The 7,702-nt window shown below is 45.0% G+C and overlaps 2 non-coding genes across 2 annotated transcripts; one reads left to right on the top strand and one right to left on the bottom strand.

Annotated features, from left to right (window-relative positions):
- The first annotated feature begins 4,439 nt into the window (after window positions 1-4,439).
- Window positions 4,440-4,512, top strand: trnav-aac (transfer RNA valine (anticodon AAC)). Its single transcript has one exon. It is a non-coding gene; the product is annotated as a tRNA-Val (tRNA).
- A 643-nt stretch (window positions 4,513-5,155) lies between these two features.
- On the bottom strand, window positions 5,156-5,228 carry trnav-cac (transfer RNA valine (anticodon CAC)). Its single transcript has one exon. It is a non-coding gene; the product is annotated as a tRNA-Val (tRNA).
- Window positions 5,229-7,702: the final 2,474 nt, after the last annotated feature.

Below are 7,702 nucleotides of genomic sequence, written 5' to 3' on the forward strand. Positions count from 1 at the left end.
CACTGCGTGCAAAACGTTCTCCCACAGGATGAGTCATGTCCTTGCAGGTGCAAGGACAAACTTGAGCCGAGGAGTTTTCCTGTGTCTTGATAAGAAGTATATAATTCTTCTACTGTCTCAACCACAACAAAGAGTGTTATGTGCTGATCACATGAGTTGCAACAAGCATGTATGCCCCCACCTTTTTGACGTTGTAACTCATATGTAACAAGGGAACTGCCCTAAGGGAATAAAAAGAGAGGGTCCGGCAGAGTGAACTTAGAACAGGTTGGAGATTGTAACTAAGTACACTCTCGTCCGTTTTCCTTGCGAGTCTGAAAACTGAACTGCCTCTGTGTCTGTCTTGTGTTCTAGGTGTCTTGAACCTGACACTATCCCAGCTGTCATCGGGCAGGAGGCGGGGTACACCCTGAACTGGTTGCCAGCCAATCGCAGGGCACATACAAACAAACAACCATTCGCACTCACAGTCACACCTACGGGTGATTTAGAGTCTCCAATTAATGCATGTTTACTTAATGCATGAGTACTTAATTGGAAGAATGCATTGTCTGAACTCAGAAAGCAGTAAAACATGGCTTTCTTCCAATGTATTTGCAACAATGAATGTGATATTTCCACATTATTATTCCACATAAAAGATTTATTAAGTAACAAGAATTTTTTATTTATTTTTATTTATTTATTCGAAGAGGCCAAACAAGTACGATATTCCTTTCAACATTATTGTGAATAAAATCACAGTTTTTGCCCAAAAAAAGATGACCATATGGACAGTACCAAAACAGGTGGACAACTGTTTCAGGGTATTCGTTACAAAAGCTGCAGTTCACATCAAGATCTTTCTTAAATTTCTTGTTTATTTAGCATTTAGCTCGATAGAATTTATGGAGACGCTTAAGATGTTTCTGCAGCTGTTGTTGCTTTGGCGACACTTCGAGGTGATGCTGGGAAGGGTTAGAGAGACACATGGGCCTGTGCGCTCGGAGGATGTGCCCGAAACCGCGGTGGCTGTTTGAATTTCTTCGCGTGCCCTCTGGCCTCAGACTTTTCCAAGGCTAGTGAAGAGAAGCGGGACGGAAGATGAATTAATGAGTGAAGGATTGATTACTCGAGTTACCGTCCAAAACAACGTCAAATGCAGATTTTTTTTGTCTGAGCAGGAGCTCAAGATTTGATTCACGACGGGGAGAAGGTTTTTGTCAAAGCTGTTTTTCAAGGCAGATTAATTAAAATAATAATAACCTGGCCTTGCTCATACTAAGTTTTGAACCAGGGACCTTTCACACATGATGTGCACATGCACACCACTAAGCTACAGTAACTTCCACTCCACTTGTGATTTACAACATGACCCGCAAACCACGTACAACAGCTCTGACTAGAGAGCCAAAAAACTCCCTATTTCCACCCAGTCTCGAACCAGAGACCATTCGCTTGTTAAGCGAACACAATAACCACTACACTATGGAAACTGTTGGGGATGTAGTACCCAAGAGTGGACATGGAGTTAATGACAGACCGGGCAAGTACAATTGAATATTTTCAACTGATAAGTCATGATAAATCCATCCATCCATCCATTTTCTGAGCCGCTTCTCCTCACAACGGTCGAGGGCGTGCTGGAGCCTATCCCAGCTATCATCGGGCAGGAGGCGGGGTACACCCTGAACTGGTTGCCAGCCAAGTGCAGGGCACATACAAACAAACAAACAACCTCGGATAAGCGGTAGAAAATGGATAGATGGATGTATACACTACATAGACAAGATATTTAATGTTCAAACTGCTAAACTTGATTGTTTTTAGCAAATAATCATTAACTTATAATTTTATGGCTGCAACATGTTCCAAAAAATCTGGGACAGGTGGCAAAAACAACTGAGAAAGTTGACGAATGCTCATCAAATACCTGTTTGGAACATCCCACAGGTGAACAGGATATACCCATGATTGGGTATAAAAGGAGCTTCCCTGAATTGCTCAGTGGTTCACAAACAAAGATGGGGCGAGGTTCACCTCTTTGTGAACAAGTGCATGAGAAAATAGTCGAACAGTTTAAGGACAATGTTCCTCAATGTACAATTGCAAGGAATTTAGGAATTTCATCATCTACGGTCCATAATATAATCAAAAGGTTCAGAGAATCTGAAGAAATCACTGCATGTAAGCGGCAAGGACGAAAACCAACATTGAATGCCCGATCCCTCAGGCGGCACTGCATCAAAAACTGACATCAATGTGTAAAGGATATCACCACATGGGCTCAGGAACACTTAAAAAAAAACATTGTCAGTAAATACAGTTCGGCGCTACATCCGTAAGCGCAACTTAAAACGACTATGCAAAGCAAAAGCCATTTATCAACAACACCCAGAAATGCCGTCGGCTTCTCTGGGCCCGTGCTCATCTAAGATGGACTGATGCAAAGTGGAAAAGTGTTCTGCGGTCCGACAAGTCCACATTTCAAATTGTTTTTGGAAATTATGGACGCCGTTTCCTCCGGGCCAGAGAAAAAGAACCATCCGGACTGTCATGGACGCAAAGTTCAAAAGCCAACATCTGTGATGGTATGGGGCTGTGTTATTGCCAATGGCATGGGTAACTTACACATCTGTGAAGGCACCATTAATGCTGAAAAGGTACATTGAGGTTTTGGAGAAACATATGCTGCCATCCAAGCAATGTCTTTTTCATGACATGCTTATTTCAGCAAGACAATGCCAAACAACATTCTGCACATGTTACAACAGCGTGGCTTTGTAGTAAAAGAGTGCGGGTACTAGACTGGCTTGGCTGTTGTCCAGACCTGTCTCCCATTGAAAATGGTGCATTATGTGGTGCATTATGAAGCATAAAATACGACAAAGGAGACCCCAGACTGTTGAAAAGCTGAAGCTGTACATCAGGCAAGAATTCCCCCTACAAAGCTTCAACAGTTGTTGTTCAGTTGTTCAACAGTGTCCTCAGTTCCCAAACGTTTATTGAATGTTGTTCAAAAAAAAGGTGATGTAACACAGTGGTAAACATGACCCTGTCCCAGCTTTTTTGGAATGTGTTGCAGCCATAAAATTCTAAGTGAATGATTATTTGCTAAAAACAATAAAGTTGATCAGTTTGAACATTAAATATCTTTGTAGTGTATTCAATTAAATATAGGTTGAACATGATTTGCAAATTATTGTATTATATTTTTATCTGTTTAACACAACATTGGGGTTGTAGTTAAAATAAAGGTTTTCACATCTCACATGCTTTAAGTACAACCAACCAACCATTTTCTGAGCCGCTTCTCCTCACTAGGGTCGCGGGCGTGCTGGAGCCTATCCCAGCTGTCATCGGGCAGGAGGCGGGGTACACCCTGAACTGGTTGCCAGCCAATCGCAGGGTACATAGGAACAAACAACCATTCGCACTCACAGTCATGCCTACGGGCAATTTAGAGTCTCCAATTCATGCATGTTTTTGGGATGTGGGAGGAAACCGGAGTACCCGGAGAAAACCCACGCAGGCACGGGGAGAACATGCAAACTCCACACAGGCGGGGCCGGGGATTGAACCCGGGTCCTTAGAACTGTGAGGCTGACGCTCTAACCAGTCGCCCACCGTGCCGCGCTTTAAGTACATTTAAACTTATTAAAACACACTTATTAATGTGTTCGTTACCACCTGTTCTCACTCTCACTTGCATAGTTTTCCAAATAAGAGAAAAGTGTGCATGCTTCAAGCTGTTTATTTGAAAAGTAAAACATAATTGTTATTGCCAATTATTTACAATGGCCGTTGTGACAAGGCCGACAGCTCCAGCTAGAGAATATCCACTTTCGGAGATTCATTCAGCGTGCGAGGGACGACAGGTCACACACACGACAAAATGAAAAGTCACACAGGGTAAAAATATACAGCAACCTAAACACGCAAATGAGACAAAGAGGAGAGACCTTCCTCTAAGTGACCCACCACCTGTAAATCTATGGCAGCCCACCTGTTTTAGACTTGTCAAAAGCCTTTGATCCAATCAATATTGACATCCTCTGATGCCACAGTGCTGCAGTTTCCTATCAGGATGATGACTTGACTGCGAGTCATTTTTATGGGAATCCAACAGTCGATGGTCCGACCCTGCCGAAATCCCTGGTAAGCCGACCGTGGCTGAACCAGGTGGAAAACCGGCAGCCCTGTCATTGAAGGAAGGATCCTTCAAATCACAAATGACTTTAGGAATTCCATTGATGTAGAAATACAAAGAAAATATGGTTGGCTTGATAACTGCTCAAAACACTTGGTCCTCTCAAAAGAATTCTGACTTCAGTAATGCTTAAATAAATTCCATTATGACTTATCATTTGTAAATATTCAATTCTGCTTGTGAGTTGGTTACTTGGTGGGCTGGTCTGTAAAAAACTGCATGTCTGCTATTGGTCACAACAGCCACCACAATTTCCATAGTGTAGTGGTTATCACGTTCGCCTAACACGTGAAAGGTCCCTGGTTTGAGACCGGCTGGAAACATTCCTTATCAGGCAGCTGTTGTACGTGGTGTGCTGGTGATGTTCTGTAGTGAAAGTTACCATAGCTTAGTGGTGTGCATGTGCACCTCGTGTGAAAGGTTCCTTGTTCAAAACTTAGTATGAGCAAGGACTGGTTATTGTTATTATTGTTTTTAAAATTAATCTTCCTTTGATAAAAACCTTCTCCCCATTGCTAATCAAATCTTGAGCTAATGCTCGGACACCGTGAATAGTTCTTCCAGTAAAGTGGGAATCAGGATCGAAAGGCTGCGTGTGAAGATTCTCAACTTTTGTGTGTGTGTGTGTGTGTGTGTGTGTGTGCGTGGGTGTGTGGGTGAGTGTGTGTGTATCTTGAAATGGTCGTCAGTCGGAAAAGGGTGGCGTGCCCTCTCGGGGTCGGGGATGAGATCCTACCCCAAGTGGAGGAGTTCAAGTATCTTGGGGTCTTGTTCACGAGTGAGGGAAGAATGGAACGGGAAATAAAAGCACACACGTGCAACCACGTGTAAATTGCAGATATGTTTGTGGATTTGAAAAACACGTATGGAAGTCACAGATATATTTGTGTCAAAGATTTTGACACAAATCTCTCCCCATAGTTTTTCATGGCAGATAAAAAGAAAAAAAGAATAACTAACAAGCATTGTTTCCACCCGGTTTCGAACCAGGGACCTTTTGCGAGTGAGGCAAAAGTGATAACCACTACACTATGGAAACTGCTGGTTTGCGTTGTTTCATCGCCCCAACAGAACTTTTGGGAGCTGCCAGCCAGCAACCCAAAAAAAAACACTGCGTTCCGTTTGTCTCAAAAATAAATGCGCTGATCTACAAACGCACCATCAACAATACACAAGCAGAATTGAATATTTACAAATGCTAAGTTATGATAAATCCACACCATCCATCCAGCCATCCATCCATTTTCTACCGCTTATCCGAGGTCAGGTCGCGGGGGCAGTAGCTTTAGCAGGGACGCCCAGACTTCCCTCTCCCCAGGCACTTCATCCAGCTCTTCCGGGGGGATCCCGAGGCGTTCCCAGGCCAGCCGAAGGATTTAGTCTCTCCAGGGTGTCCTTGGTCGTCCCCGGCGTCTCCTCCCGGTTGGACATGCCCGGAACACCTCAGGGACCGAACAGCCCGTATCAGGGGGTTCGGTACCCGTTACTCCCGAAGCCTCACCAGGGAGGCATCCGTGATGCATCCGAATCAGACGCCTCAGCCACCTCATCTGGCTCCTCTCGATGTGGAGGAGCAGCGGCTCTACTCTGAGATCCTCCCGGATGACCGAGCTTCTCACCCTATCTCTAAGGGAGACCCTGGACACTCTGCGGAGGAAACTCATTACGGCCGCTTGGATCCGGACCCACAGCTCGTGACCATAGGTGAGGGTAGGAATGTAGATCGACCAGTAAATCGAGAGCTTCGCCTTTTGGCTAAGCTCCTTCTTTACCACAATGGATCGATACAAAGTCCGCATCACTGCAGACACTGCACCGATCCGCCTGTCGATCTCCCGTTCCATTCTTCCCTGCCCCTGATACGGGCTGTTCGGTCCCTGTACGACCAGAGTCAGAGTTTGGTCCGCATATCCGGCAGTAAGTCGGACTTGTTTCCAGTGAGGTTTGGACTCCGCCAAGGCTGCCCTTTGTCACTGATTCTGTTCATAACTTTTATGGACAGAATTTCTCGGCGCAGCACAGGCGTAGAGGGGGTCCAGTTTGGTGGCCTCAGTATTGCATCTCTGCTTTTTGCAGATGATGTGGTTCTGTTGGCTTCATCAAGCCAACTTTCACTGCAGCGGTCGCAGCTGAGTGTGAAGCGGCTGGGATGAGAATCAGCACCTCCAAATATGAGACCATGGTCCTCAGTCGGAAAAGGGTGGCGTGCCCTCTCCGGGTCGGGGATGAGATCCTGCCCCAAGTGGAGAAGTTCAAGTATCTTGGGGTCTTGAAGGAAGAATGGAACGGGAGATCGACAGGCAGATCGGTGCAGCGTCTGCAGTGATGCGGACTTTGTATCGATCCGTTGTGGTAAAGAAGGAGCTAAGCCGAAAAGCGAAGCTCTCGATTTACCGGTCGATCTACGTTCCTACCCTCACCTATGGTCACGAGCTGTGGGTCGTGACCGAAAGAACGAGATCCCGGATACAAGCAGCCGAAATGAGTTTCCTCCACACGGTGTCCAGTGACAGTGTTGCATGAGTTTGCGTAACGCAGACATTTAAGGTGAACGTAAAAAATACAGCATTCTGAATTGTGTTTAATACCACAAGCATAACTGCACACAAGGTTTTTTTTTTTTTGTGTTCTCTGTCAATTGACTGTCTGTTGTCGTACGAGAGCGGCTCCAACTACCGGAGACAAATTCCTTGTGTGTTTTTTGGACATACTTGGCAAATAAAGATGATTCTGATTCTGCGCTAGCCAGGAGTTGAACCTAGAATCTTCTGATCTGTAGTCAGACACACTATCTATTGCATCACTAGCCCCACAAAATTATTGAGCCCTCTGCAAGCCCTTGTGGATGATTTTCACTGTCCCACAAACTTCAAAGTAATTGCAGGGCTTCATTCCTGCCGTGACCCAGATTTGAACCGGGGGTTGCAGCGACCACAACGCAGAGTACTAACCACTATACGATCACGGCCCGCATTGGTAGAACCTGGTATGAAACTATTGGCTGTACCAAGGCTGAAAGGAAACCCAGGATGCTGAGCCAGGACGACAGTGAAACAATGTGAAGGGCATGATAGGCATTAAACTGTCGATCAAGTAAAACATCTCAACATTTGACTGTATTGATAAGAATATCAATCAACATTTAATACAGATTACCCTTTCAAACGCTTTTATGATCACATCTTGTGTGGTGATGAAATGCGACACTCATGTCACTTTCCACTTTGTCAGATTTTTTTATTTTATAAATGATGAGCTCATCAGAGGGACAGCCGAGGTTCGATGTTTTGGAGACAAAGTTAGAGAGAGCAGACTTTGATGGTTTGGACACGTCCAGAGGAAAAATAGGGAGTATATTGGTAGTAGGATGATGAGGATAGAGCTGTTAGGCAAGAGAGCGAGAGGAAGACCAAAGAGGTTGATGGATGTCGTGAGGGAAGACATGAGGGCAGTTGGTGTTCGAGAGGAGGATGCAGGAGATAGGCTTACATGAAAAAGGACGACGCGTTGTGG

Source organism: Phyllopteryx taeniolatus, unplaced genomic scaffold (genome assembly GCF_024500385.1).
Source record: "Phyllopteryx taeniolatus isolate TA_2022b unplaced genomic scaffold, UOR_Ptae_1.2 contig_28, whole genome shotgun sequence".
Lineage (NCBI taxonomy): Eukaryota > Metazoa > Chordata > Actinopteri > Syngnathiformes > Syngnathidae > Phyllopteryx > Phyllopteryx taeniolatus.